Here is a 14,856-nt window from a genome sequence, read left to right as displayed (position 1 = left end):
TTACCTGAAGGGCAGAGACCCCCAGGGTGTCATACATGTCCATGCACGTATCCTTGGAGCTGTGTGGACTATTTTCTGGCCTTTAGGGTTCAGACATTTTCAAAGCATTTGAAATAAAACAGCACTGCAAGAAAAGGTCAAAATTATTTCAGTTGGAGTCAAGAATTCCTAGTTTAGGCAATTCAGTCAGGGGTCCTCAATTGGATATCAGTAAGGGAACTTCCCTGGTGGCTGAGACCATAAGGAATCGGCCTGCAATGCAGGAGACCCGGGTTTGATCCCTGGGTCGGGGAAAATCCCTTGGAGAAGGGAATGGCAACCCCCTCCAGCATTCTTGCCTGGAGAATCCCATGGACAGAGGAGCCTGGCAGGTTACAGTCTGGCAGAGAGTCAGACAAGACTGAGTGACTAACAATGCACGACTACTACTGAGGTGAGTTCAGTCAGTGATTAGCTTGGTTTGCAGGGTGATTTAAAAAATATATATCTATTGCAAGCCCTGCACAAAGAAATAAGAATTCTTGCTGAAGCTCAGGATTTTGATGGAGGCCCAGAAGGGGTTCTTAGAAGAAACACATGATGGAGCAGGCTTTCTGATAGAAAGGCTGTTCAGCGCACTCCTAAGCCTTGTGGCCTTGGAATAAGCTGCAGAACCAAATAGCAATGGGCCCCACGTTCGGAGGGTTTGAGCCTCTCCCCTCCTGAGTGTGGTTCAGAGCAAGATTAAGAAAGTCTCCTGTTGGCAGCAGATAAAGGGATCAATGGCGGCAGGAGCAGCTGAGGCCTCACTAAAATTTATATAGGCCTGCTAGAAGTGGGGGCCCAGAGGCCCAGAAGGGAGCCAGACCAAAAGAAAACATCTGGAATGAGCTGTGAGGGCAAGTGAGCTGCAGAGGTTGGAGCAGGCGCCTCCCCACCTACAGAACCATCAGGCAGCTGCCAAAGCAAACCTTTCTCCGGTTGGGATTTCTTTTATTGTCAGGCCTCCCTTCCCGGGGCTGCCAGCCTTTGAAGTAGTCCTCAGTGTGAGAAACTAGGGGGGTTCACATATAAGAGGGCCTTTGAAGAAGGCTTGGGGAAGCAGCTAAGCTCAGCAGAGAGCAATTGCAAGGTGAGGAGGATAAGGAAGACTTGGAGGGAGACCAGATTGGGTTGGATGGCTGAACAACTTAGTGGTGGCGGGGCTTACTAAAGCAACAAGCCCTACAGCTCCACCAGGGGGGCCACCGCCAGCATTGCATGCATGCGTCCCACTTCAGCGTGGCCTGGGGACCTCGATCCTATACTTGCCAGGATGGCAGAATGGTTAAAATGACCTCAATGACTGCACCCCAAACTACTAAGGATCCTTTTCCTTTCGAAAAAAGATCCTTTGTTGATCTATGTTCATGAGTAAAAAATAATTATTTGAACATTTAACAGTGCTACTTACTCACTAGCAAAATCTAGTGAGTAAGGTATAGGTGGCAGAATAATGATGAGGAATCAATATTCGTTCCTGGACTACTCTCCTATCTGACTCAGAAACATGGGGCTTGTACTTGCTCCTCTGGAGACTTGCAAGAAACAGAGCAGAGAGGCAAAGAGAAAAGCAACTTTACCTTTTTAGGACAAACACCAAGGACTCTGGTGTAAGCCTGCAGAGGTTTACCAGGAAGGTATAAATAAAGCAGGTACCTCATCAGCCCTGCCACTAACCCTGATAAACAGCTCTGAGCCTAAGAGAGGGAGAAGAGTTTTCAATTGAGGAGAAGTGTAAAATGTAGCATAAAGTCCTTGTGCGTGAGTGCCAACTTGCTCAGCCATGTTGGGCTCTTTGCGACCCCAGGCACTGTAGCCCACCAGGCTCCTCTGTCCATGGATTTCTCTAGGCAAGAATACTGGAGTGAGTTGCCATGGCCTCCTTCCGGGGATCTTCTCAACCTAGGGACTGAATCCATGTCACCTGTGGCTCCTGCGATGCAGGCAGATTCTTCACCACTGAGACATCAAGGAAGCCCCTAAAGTCCTTGTACTATGCCCCTATATGCTGAAATGAACCCTGTGCGGAGGGTGACATGACCAAATGTTTCCTGATGTTTGAGGGATCCAAGATTAGAGACAACTCCTACCCTGTTTTGAGGTGTGTGGGGGGAAGGCTAGCAGGACAATGGCATGGAAGAGCTAAGCGGGAGGAGACTAGAGACCCCATCTGACATGAGGATGGAAGGGGATCCAGAAGATTTTGCAGGTAAGGAAGTTAATTCAGAAGAAAGAGAAGGAGCGGGTCTGCTCCAGTCCAAGTGAAGGACCAGGCAGCAGAAGGGGGTGGGAGGCCCCTGCCAGTGATGGGAGGAGACTGCTGCAGTCTTGGTGGCATCACCAGCCCCCTGTGCTGAGGGACAGCAGGATGCAAACCCACATGTAGATGGGCTTTCAGCATTTCCAGAAGTGAGACCCGTGGGTAGTGTACCAAGAACTAGACTGACTCAGGTTACCGAGCATGGGGCTGCCATAGAAAGGTCCCAGAGAAGACCTACTTTCCTCCCCTAAAGATCCCACTCAGTATTTTATATAACCCCTGGGACTTTAAGATAGCCATCAGAAATGGGGGAGGCACCACCCTGAGGAAGGGAGAACTCCAGAACAGAGCTAAATTTCAAGTTAGAAGATACTGAGAAGTCACTGGCCAGGAGCAGCACTCAGGATGTGGCAGAGAGCTGGTTCAGCTCCCGGAACTGACCCTCTTCAGGGCACGACAGCAAATGGAAGAAGTGCTTAAGTAAGAGAACAGACAAACGAACGTGTCAGTCTTCCGGTCAGAGAGCGCCAATACAATAAACAGATCCTTGCATCGTGAAGAATCATTTAGTAGTAATGGCAAGTGCCCATTTTCTTGCTTCTCTTCCGATTCCAATTTATGGAGGGAGAGGTGTTCAGAGGAGCACAGTGTTTGCAGCCGTGGCACGGGAGGAACAAGGACGGTGTCGAAATATTAGATGATTCACCTTACTCTTAAATTTTTACTATGTGGTTATAGATCAGTGGTTCTGGGGACCCCTGAAGTCCCAGAGACCTTTTCAGGATCTAGAGAGCACGTTATTTTTTCTTAATACTACAAAGACTTTAATCTGCCCTTTCATTCTCATGCTTTATAGAGTATACAGTGGAGTTTTCTAGAGGTTGCAAGACATGTAATGTCATCAGTGCTCTGAGAGCTAATGGAATTTGTGCTTATATATTCTTGTGTGTTTTTTTTATTCTTTTTTTAAAATTTTTTATTCTTTTCTTTTTTTTTTTAATTCTTACGTTTTAAAAACTTCCCAGTGTTAATTCTAACATAAAGGCTTTTTGGAGTCCTCAACAACTTTCAGTAGCTTGAGGAGTCTTGAGAACAAAAAATTTAAGAACCCGCAGTCCAGCTATAACATGAATGAAATTAAGATATTAATTCTTACATTGGAAACCTGATGTACATTTAGTATTAGAACTGCAAATGGTTTTATTTTTATAAAGTATTAAATATGACTGAATTAATTTACAAAATATTTTTCAAAATCCAGATATATTTAAATGCTTTTAAAAAAATGTTAGCTATTTGTTATAATTTGTATTTCCCTTTCAATTTAATATCTGCTTTTAAGTATCTTAGAAGAAAAGTAACTTTTAAAAATATAAATAAAAGTACATAGCACATGGAAGCAACCTAGATGCCCATCAGCAGACGAATGGATGAGGAAGCTGTGGTACATATACACCATGGAATATTACTCAGCCATTAAAAAGAATTCATTTGAATCAGTTCTAATGAGATGGATGAAACTGGAGCCCATTATACAGAGCAAAGTAAGCCAGAAAGATAAAGACCATTACAGTATACTAACACATATATATGGAATTTAGAAAGATGGTAACGATAACCCTATATGCAAAACAGAAAAAGAGACTCAGATGTATAGAACAGACTTGTGGACTCTGGGAGAAGGCGAGGGTGGGATGTTTCAAGAGAACAGCATCAAAACATGTATATTATCTAGGGTGAAACAGATCACCAGCCCAGGTTGGGTGCATGAGACAAGTGCTCGGGCCTGGTGCACTGGGAAGACCCAGAGGGATCGGGTGGAGAGGGAGGTGGGAGAGGGGACCAGGATGGGGAATACATGTAAATCCATGGCTAATTCATTTCAATGTACGACAAAAACTACTGTAATGATGTAAAGTAATTAGCCTCCAACTAATAAAAATAAATGGAAAAAAAAAAGTACATAGCAATTTTTTTTGTTTCCACTAATGTACTTTTAAAATGAAAAATGTATACAAATTGTGCACCCTTTGAATGAAATTACATTTTAATTGTAATCCATTAAGTATTTGCTGTCAATAGAATGCAAGTTAAGTAAGAATCTTCATTATAACAACAGGTGCGATGGTCACCATTGTAGAAATAAGCATGAAATAAAGGCAAGAAAAATACATTTTATGGAATAATGTATATAATTAAAGGCAACCCCTTACCCATGGGCCTTTCAGGTCTCCTGTGCCTCTCTTGCCTTCTAAAGTGGCCCACCCTCTGTCTGTGGAGTGGATTTCTCCCTGAATAAACCTTCTTTCACTTTACCATGGCTCGCTCTTAATTTCTTTCCTGCGCAGAGCCACGAACCCACACTTGGTGGCTGCCCCAGGGACTCGGACATGACCCGGGATGTGACCATCCTCTTGCACCCCACTCTCTGTCCTGCAGCATCACTTGCACTGCTTCCAACCTTGTTCCCTCAAACCCTTACCAGCTCTGAGCATTCTTTTTCTCTTTAATCTTTGTCAATTTCACAGACCATTATGAGATCTCAGGATTATTTTAATATATATTTCTTTGATTACTAGTGAAATTAAACATATTTTATTATACCTATTGGCCATTTTTACATCCTTTTGGACTGTTTTTTTATACTACTGTCTTTTGCCTATTTTTTAATTGGGATAACTGGCTTTTTAAAATTGATTTTTAAGAGCATTTCCTTTTTAGAGTTATACTTTAGCCTTTAGCCTGCTTTAAAGCTTTAGTATTGCTTGAAAAAGATTTTTTTTTTCTGATGAACAGATTAGAAGTGTGTGTTTATTACAGAAAAATTAAAACCCAGAAAATACAGAGAAAAGTAAAAATGACCTATTGTCCTGTTTTCTTTTTTAAAATGTACAAATTGAAAATTCTCCCATTTCTCCCCCTATGTTATAACTCTTTGAACCTTCAGAATGCATCCTTTTAGCAGAACACTTATTTGCATATTAAAGATATGATTTTAATTCTTCTTTCATCTTTATCATTGTCATCATCATTATGATCATGAAAAACCTTTGAAATCATTTCTATTGGTGTTTTTTTTTTCTATTATGTTCTTTAGCTTTTCTTAGAAAGGCCACTTGCACTCCCAAGGATATATACATAACCGACTCTATATTCTTTAGAAAATGGCTTCATTTTTTAAAAAATAATTAACTCTTTAATTCATCTGGGACTTATTCTGGCATATGATGTGAAGTAATCATTTAACTTTATATTGGTTACATGGTTATTCACATCTATATTGAACTGTCTATCCCTTTTGAACTGATTTCAAAAGTCAGATTCATCATTTAATGTTTTTTTTACATGTTTTTGAACTTTGCATTTTGGCCCCAGTTTTGCACATTTAAAGATGTGGCAAGACAGATATATTGATTGCTCGTGTTTTTGCAAGTTTTCTGGCTATTCTTACTAGTTCACTTTTCAGATGAATTAGTACTGGTAATTATGTTAAGTATCCATATATTGATTTGGGGCTCGGTTTAGTCGCTCAGTTGAGTCCGACTCTTTGCAATCCCATGGACTGCAGCACACCAGGCTTCCCTGTCCATAACCAACTCCCAGAGTTTGCTCAAACTCACGTCCATTGAGTCAGTGATGCCATCAAACTATCTCATCCTCTGTTGTCCCCTTATCCTCCCACCTTCAGTCTTTCCCAGCATCAGGATATTTTCCAATGAGTCAGTTCTTTGCATCAGGTGGCCAAGGTATTGGAGATTCAGCTTCAGCATCAGTCCTTCCAATGAATATTCAGTACTGATTTGCTTTAGGATGGACTGGTTGGATCTCCTTGCAGTCCAAGGGACTCTCAAGAGTCTTCTCCAACATCATAGTTCAAAAGCATCAATTTGGTGCTCAGCTTTTATTATGGCCCAGCTCTCACATCCATACATGACTCCTGGAAAAAACCATAGCTTTGACTAGATGGACCTTTGTTGGCAAAGTAATGTCTCTGCTTTTTTCTTTTTTTTACATATTCAGTATTTTTATTTAATATTTTTATCAGACAATTTACATACCTCCCCACCCTTTCCTTTAAGTTAGTGTTGACAACATTCCATAATAAACTACTTAAAGAGAAGCTTTGGTCAAGAACGGAATGAAATTGCAAAACAAAACAAAACACCCCCCAAAACAAGACCAAAATCACTGCTGCTTTAAAAAAAAACAACACTCAAACCAATTACATTCAAATAAAACACACAAGAAGGTTTGCACCATGTGCTTCTTCATTATTTCCTGGCGGCTGGCTCCCTTCCCATGCGAATGGTGGAGCTTCGCCGCCGCACTGGGTCCGTCCTCATGCAGGGTCTGGAGACTCGTTCAGCTTCACATTATTCGAAGACCCTGGATGGAAGACTCTAAGGTCTTAAAATCCCAAATGGTCATGGCTCTGTCGATGCCGGTAGTGCAAAATTTGCGACAGTCTTGCTTGTCCACCTCATAAAGATACACTTGAGTAATGCTGTTCTGGTCCAGCTTCTCCAGGGCCGGGTTGCAGCCCTCTGTCGTGGCCCGCCTGTCCATGTTGCGGAAGCGCTCCATGGCCGACGTGTTGCGCTGGATGCTCTGTTTGGGAATGCCCAGCTTGGAGACGAAGGTCAAGCAGCCGCGGTCATTGTAGTTAAGCATGGGGCAGCAATCGTGGCCAAGCAGCCCCGACTCTGTTCTCTGAGATGAACGACACACTCAGGAGGGGCAGAAACTCCGTCTTCAGAGTTGAGACCTGCACGCTTTTTGAGGCGTCGGCAACCAACATGGTGCTGTCGTGGCTGACCCAGGCCAGGCAGCTGCCACTGCCCGAGAAGCTGACCCCCTGCACCCAGCCGCTGGTCCACTGCCACCGAACTCTGACATCAGCTGACCGAAAGGCGTCTTGCTGCCCCAGGGCGTGCTGGCTGGCTTCTCATCCACTTCTTTAATGTAGGCCGAAAACACTGCATTTGAAGTCACAGGATCCCGCTGCCAGCAAAACGTTGCTGGGATGCCAATCCAAGCTGAGGACCGTGGAGCGGATGGGCTTTTTAATGTGCTTGCTCACCCACCAGGCATTTTCAGACTCCAAGTAACAAATGGAGATGAGTCGTGCTCCGCTGCCCACCGCAAATTTGTTCTCTAGGTGGGACCACTTGAGGAAAGTGGCTGCCTGGTTAATTCTTGGGATCACCAGGGTTGGCTTTGAGGCACCATCCTTCTGACTCCAGACATAGGCATTGCGGTTGGCCCCGCAAGTGATGATGTGGTCACTCTTAGGAGCCCAGTCAATACCTGTGATGTATCTGTTGTGTTCCTTGAGTTCATGAGTTTTCACCCACTGGCCCCCATTCTTCTTAGAGATGACTTCGTGATCATTGGCTAAGTGTGATCTGGGTACAGTCCCTGTTCTAGGCAGGACAGGTTTTTGGCTCCAGTAAAAAAAAAAACTAATGCAGGGACATTATTCTTAGTGTTTCCAAAGGATAGAAAGCTGGGATTGGGACGGTCCAGACAGTTCAGAGCATTGAAATCACGGACTCTGGTCAGTCAATGCGAACAGGCTCCAGTGGGCATGGTCGGAGAACCGAGGCCCAGCCGTCTCTGCTTTTTAATATGCTGTCTAGGTTGGTCATAGCTTTTCTTCCAAGGAGCAAGTATCTTTTAATTTTATGGCTGCACTCACCATCTGCAATGATTTTGGAGCTGCCAAAAGTCAAGTCTATCAATGTTTCCCCATCTATTTGCCATGAAGTGATGGGACCAGATGCCATGATCTTAGTTTTCTGAATGTTTTAAGCCAACTTTTTCACTCTCCTCTTTCACTTTCATCAAGAGGCTCTTTAGTTCTTCTTTGCTTTCTGCCATAAGGGTGGTGTCATCTTGCTTTTTTGATGATCCCTCAGATATTGGCAATTTGATCTCTGGTTCCTCTGCCTTTCTAGTTTTGTAAATCCAGCTTGAACATCTGGAAGTTCACAGTTCAGGTACTGTTGAAGCCTGGCTTGGGGAATTTTGAGCATTACTTTGCTAGTGTGTGAGATGAGTGCAATTGTGTGGTAGATTGAGCATTCTTTGACATTGCCTTTCTTTGGGATTGGAATGAAAACTGACCTTTTCCAGTCCAGTGGCCACTGCTGAGTTTTCCAAATCTGCTGGCATGTTGAGTGCAACACTTTCACAGCATCATCTTTTAGGATTTGAAATAGCTCAGCTGGAATTCCATCACCTCCACTAGCTTTGTTGGTAGTGACGCGTCCTAAGGCCCACTTGACTTCTGGCTCTAGGTGAGTGATCACACCATTGTGGTTATCTGGGTCATGAAGATCTGTTTTGTATAGTTCTGTGTATTCTTACCACCTCTTCTTAATATCTTCTTCTGCTAGGTCCATACTATTTCTGTCCTTCATTGTGCCCATCTTTGCATGAAATGTTCCCTTGGTATCATTTTCTTGAAGAGACCTCTAGTCTTTCCCATTCTATTGTTTTCCTCTATTTCTTTGCATTGATCACTGAGGAAGGCTTTCTTATCTCTTCTTGCTATTCTTTGGAACTCTTGGGGTTAACTGATGTTTTGGTGTTAACTGATTTGGAGTTGCCTGATGTTTTTTCAATAATGACTGTCCTCATATAGGAACACAGTATTTCTCTCTAGTAACTAAAATCTTATATATGCCTCAGTAAAGTACATCTGGATGTTTCTTGCTAAATCTGTCCCTGGGAATTTTGTCATTTTTATTATTTAGGTCTTTCCCCACCCCCACCTCCCATTAAGATATCTAACTGGTAATTGTTGGAAAGAGGTGGAAAGTGTTTTAGAAGAGTGAATTCAGGGATATTAGTCAAAGGAAGTGAAACCAAGCCAGGGCACTGTCACAAGTGAATGTAAGCACACCTTCCCTATGGCACATCCTGTTATTGAGGAAAGGTAAGAGTCGGACATGACTGAAGCGACTTAGCACGCAGAAACACACACAAGTGCAAGCTTGCTGGAAAATGAAGCTTGTGTCCTTCTAATCTGGGCCACAGACTTTCAAAAAACAACTTTTTTTCCCATGCTTTCTAGGTCATAATACAATTTGGAAAAACAGTTTCAGGTATTCAGTGTCCAGGGGTGTATTTTTCAGCAATTTCTTTTCAGGCTGGCGAGAAGGAACTTTAGATCCCCAGGTGCTCTAGCCCACTAGGCCCCTCTCCGAGGCTGCTGTGTGTACATGGTCCTGAAGGCAGGTTTATTTCCTTTGCCCCATTTAATGGGTCATCCTGAACTTCAGTTATTCTCTCAAAAGTTATGAAATTAACAAAAGGAAGATTATGTTTATCTAATAAAAGATAGGAAATATGGATCTTTTTTGAAAATAAGTCACAGACAGAATATATTTAAAACTTATATAATCCAAATGCAGATTATAAGAAGACCACATATGGTGCTCATGCAAATCAGTAGGGGAAAGAAATGACCAGCTGTGAAAATGGTTGAAGGATTTGTTAAGCCAGCTCACAGAAGAGCGTATCTGAATGGCCAAAAAGCATTTGAAAAGATAAAATTCTTTACCAGTAGTCCTGAAAATCAAAACAATGAGCTACTATTTCACACATCATATTTATTGGGAAAAAAAGTATGCCAATACCACATATTAGGAACTCTTATATTCTGCTGCTGGTGATATAAATCAGTTCAGTCAATTCAGAGAGCAAGTTGAGACTATCTAATAAAGACATTTATAACTCATGGTCTAGCAATTCCATTTCTAAGTATACTGCCAAGAGGAACTTGCAAGGGTGCTCAAGGAGACATGTATAAGATTGTTCAGTGCAGCATTATTTATAATAATAAAAAATTGGAAACAGTTCATATGTGCAATAACTGGGAATCAAGATTATATACATGCATTTTTTTCCTTCACAGTAGAATACTGAATGGACTACATCTGTATTTAGAAGTTGATGACTAAATTTCAAACACATAATGATGAAGATGTTGCAAAATAATTCCTACAGTTTGATACCAATCAGTATCTTATATTGTTCATTGTACATACCTCTGTAGTAAAACTAGAAAGATGTGGATGGAAAGAATACACACCAACTTCATGATACTGGTTGACTCTAGGAAGATAGGAGAAAACTGGATTCAGAAGGGATAAAAAAGAGACTTTAAATCTCTCTAAAGTTTTGTTTCTTAAAAAATTCAATTATGAAGATATAGAAATACTTGCTAGATATTGGTAGCAGAAATATGGATAATCATTATTAGTTTCTGTACTTTTCTATATTTTAAAATTGTTCATATTTTAAAAATTTATTTATTTTAATTGGAAGCTAATCACTTTACAATATTGTGGTGGTTTTTGCCATACATCCACATGAATCAACCATGGGTGCACATGTGTCCCACCATCCTGAACCCCCTTCCACCTCCTTCCGCACCCCTTCCCTCTGGATTGTCCCAGAGTATCGGCTTTAAGTGCCTTGTTTCATGCATCAAATTTGCACTGGTCATCTATTTTACATATGATAATATACATGTTTCGATGCTCTTCTCTCAGATTGTCCCACCCTTGCCTTCTCCCACAGAGTTCAAAAGTCTGTTCTTTACATTTGTGTCTCTTTTCCTGTCTTGCATATAGGGTCATTGTTACCGTCTTTCTAAATTCCATATATATGCATTAATATACTGTACTGGTGTTTCTCTTTCTGGTTTACTTCACTCTGTGTAATAGGCTCCAGCTTCATCCACTTCATTAGAACTAACTCAAATGCATTCTTTTTAATGGCTGAGTAATATTCCATGGTGTATATGTACCACAGCTTCCTCATCCATTCGTCTGCTGATGGGCATCTAGGTTGCTTCCATGTCCTGGCTATTATAAACAGTGCTGCGATGAACATTGGGATACACGTGTCTCTTTCAGATCTGGTTTCCTCAGTGTGTATGCCCAGGAGTGGGATTGCTGGGTCATATGGCAGTTCTATTTCCAGTTTTTTAAGGAATCTCCACACTGTTCTCCATAGTGGCTGTACTAGTTTGCATTCCCACCAACAGTGTAAGAGGGTTCCCTTTTCTCCTCCAGCATTTATTGCTTGTAGACATTTTGATGGCAGCCATTCTGACCGGTGTGAGATGGTATCTCATCATGGTTTTGATTTGCATTTCTCTGATAATGAGTGATGTTGAGCATCTTTTCATATTTTTATTAGCCATCCATATCGTCTTTGGAGAAATGTCAGGTTAGTTCTAGCCCACTTTTTGATTGGGTTGTTCATTTTTCTGGTATTGAGCTGCAAGAGCTGCTTGTATATTTTGGAGATTAATTCTTTGTCAGTTGTTTCATTTGCTATTATTTTCTCCCATTCTGAATGCTGCCTTTTCACCTTGTAAAATAGCTCATATTTTAAAATTAAGTTGAAATAACCTACTTTTCTATAAAAATGGAAATCTAGTCAGAATATTTCTGTGGCGAGAATACTTTCTGGACTTCATCTTTTGTGAAATATAAAACATATCCTTCCCATTGCTACTCTACCTTCAGCATCCTTATGTGTATGACAAACACCCATGATGCTTCTCGTGAAGTCTTTGATTGTGTAAGTTCAGAAAATATTCTCTAGCGATTCAGAGGAATTATAAGGCTGTGAGGGATTGCTCCTGCCAAGAAGTCATTAGAATGACTATATGAAGTTTGATTTTTCATCGTTTAAAAACTGCTCTTTACTCAAAAGATATGTGAATTTTCTATTAGACTCCAGGAAGAAAAGGCTTGACTTACCTAAAAACCTAATAAAATTTCTTTCATTATGCCTTAAGAACTGCACGATTCAGATTCCCTTTATGCCTGGGATTTTAGGAAGCTAGAGCTAATGTAATGATCAGTTGAATTTACCATCTTATTCTAGATCCTGATCGTAGATAATTGCCTTTCTATTTCCCCTATATAGTTTTTGATGTTCATTTCTGATTTATTTACTGCTGTATTGCACATGTTTATAAGTGTTCTTAGATCCATCTTGAAGGAAATGCATTTTAAAGTAATAAGCATGTTGATAGATGAATACGTGAGTGGACTGATTTATGAACCATAGATTATATTAATTTACCCTGAGAAATATGAATGCCAAATAAACAGGCATATTTTGTCAACTGGTCAGTGTACTTGCTTACCAGTATGAGAGTCTCCTTAAGAAAAAAATTTTCAGCAAGAAGGTGTCTCAGTGACAGTTTATACTAGTGACTGCCAGATGACTTTTCCCCCAAATAGAACACTAGTCTTATTATACCCCTGCTCAAAAACCTTCAGAGGTTCTGTATCCTCCTTAAGTAGACATTTATCAGCTGGGCATCTTATATGATAGTTTCCAAATATTCTAGCTTCTGTGTCCTTTGTCCCTGTCATGTACCCTCTGCCTCAACCAAACTGGAAAACTCTTAGTTTTCTAAGCACCAGCCACTTTCCCATCTACATCTTTTTTAAATACTACTTCCACCACTCACGTGCCTCCCCCACCACAGAATCTTACTCATATATGAATGTCCATCTCAAAAGTCATCTGGTAACAATAACATCACATATTCATATGTTAACTCATTTGATCTTCACACAACCCTGTATATGATAAGTAGTATTAATCCCACTTTACAGATGAGAAAAAGTGAGGCACCAAGAGGTCATCACTTTCCCAAAAGAACATAACTAATGAAAGAGATGAAACTGGATTGAAATCCAGCCAGCCTGGCTCTGGAGTCCACATTCCTATTGATGAGTTTCAATATCCCTAAAAATGGGATCTTGGCATATGGAATATTTCAAGCTAAGGAATTTGAGAAATGGCTGGTGCAGGAAGGACGTTCTGATTTTTCCCCAAAGTAGGTCATAAGACTCTCATGTGAGAGGTACCCTCCCTATACCTGGAGGGAAGCACCATACTTATCTATGAAAGATTGTTGTTGTTCAGTCATTAAGCTGTGTCTGACTCTTTGTAGCCCCATGTACTGCAGCACACCAGGCTTCCCTGTCCCTCACTATCTCCTGGACTTTGCTCAAATTCATGCCTGTTGAGTCAGTGATGACATCCAACCATCTCATCCTCTGTGGTCCCTTCTCCTCCTGCCCTCAATCTTTCCCAGCATCAGAGTCTTTACCAGTAAGCTGGCTCTTTGCATCAGGTGGACAAAGTATTGGAGCTTCAATTTCAGCATCAGTCCTTCCAATGAATATTCAGGGTTGATTTCCTTAGGATTGACTGGGTTTGATATCCTTGCAGTCCAAGGGACTCTCAGGAGTCTTCTCCAACACCACAGTTTGAAAGCATCAATTCTTCGGCGCTCAGCCTTCTTTATGGTCCAACTCTCACATCCATACATGACTGCTGGGAAAACCATAGCTTTGACTAGATGGACCTTTGTTAGCAAAGTGATGTCTGCTTTTTAATCGCTGTCTGGGCTTGTCATAAATCTAAACGAACCTTTCAAATCTGGCCCTCTTTCACTGTTTCTTCAGGTATGGAGGCATGAAGAAAGGTGTGAATGCTCAGTTGTGTCTGACTTTTTTGCGACCCCATAGACTGTAGCTTACCAGGCTCTTCTGTCCTTTGGATTTCCCAGGCAAAAATACTGGAGTGGGTTGCCATTTCCTACTCCAGGGGATCTTCCTGATCCAAGGATCGAACCCATGTCTCTGACATCTCCTGCATTGGCTGGTGGATTCTTTACCTCTGTGCCGCCTGGGAAGCCCGTCTTGCTTCAGGGACTGTTGCCAAGTTCTGACATGTCTACTCACCCCTCTGGCGCCAGTCTCCCCCTCACGTCAGTGCTCTGGCTCCGCGTCATCTCTCAGTTTGTCCAAGCCCTGCTCTGCCCCGTCCTCACTGCCTTAGCGCACACTGTGGCCTCTCCTGGAGTAAACCTCCCCTCAGCCCCCACACCTATCACCCAGGTAGCCAGAACTCAACTTTCAGCTTCAGCGCAAAGACGCCTTCCTCACAGAGTGTCCTTGACCCCGTAGGCCAGACCAGGGACCCTTGCCTGCACTCTTAGAGTTCCCTGCAGTCTTTCTTCCTACCAAATAGCACAGTTTGCAATCAGAGGTTGTGTGTCCCAGATTAAAACTGGGAACCCACATGGTCCAGTCCCAACACAGTCTCTCTCAAAGAAACATCGACTCAAAGTAAATAATTAAAAGCAATTCATTCTTTACTACAATCAGTCACAACACCAGGGGGACCCAGTCAATAACTCACAACTATACTTAATAATTTGGAAATTTGGAAAACTCAGCAGTGGCCACTGGACTGGAAAAGGTCAGTTTTCATTCCAATCCCAAAGAAAGGCACTGCCAAAGAATGCTCAAACTACCACATAATTGCACTCATCTCACATGCTAGTAAAGTGATGCTTAAAATTCTCCAAGCCAGGTTCCAGCAATACATGAACTGTGAACTTCCAGATGTTCAAGGTGGTTTTAGAAAAGGCAGAGGAACCAGAGATCAAATTGCCAACATCCGCTGGATCATCAAAAAAGCAAGAGCGTTCCAGAAAAGCATCTATTTCTGCTTTATTGACTATG

General features: G+C 41.8%; 1 pseudogene; it reads right to left on the bottom strand.

The window, feature by feature from the left end:
• Nucleotides 1-6,649: 6,649 nt before the first annotated feature.
• On the bottom strand, nt 6,650-7,758 carry LOC110142451 (actin-related protein 2/3 complex subunit 1A pseudogene; annotated as a pseudogene).
• Between the last annotated feature and the right edge of the window lie 7,098 nt (nt 7,759-14,856).

The sequence above is a fragment of the Odocoileus virginianus genome, chromosome 21 (assembly GCF_023699985.2).
Source record: "Odocoileus virginianus isolate 20LAN1187 ecotype Illinois chromosome 21, Ovbor_1.2, whole genome shotgun sequence".
NCBI classification, from domain to species: domain Eukaryota; kingdom Metazoa; phylum Chordata; class Mammalia; order Artiodactyla; family Cervidae; genus Odocoileus; species Odocoileus virginianus.
This window is presented reverse-complemented; position numbering and strand designations above follow the sequence as displayed.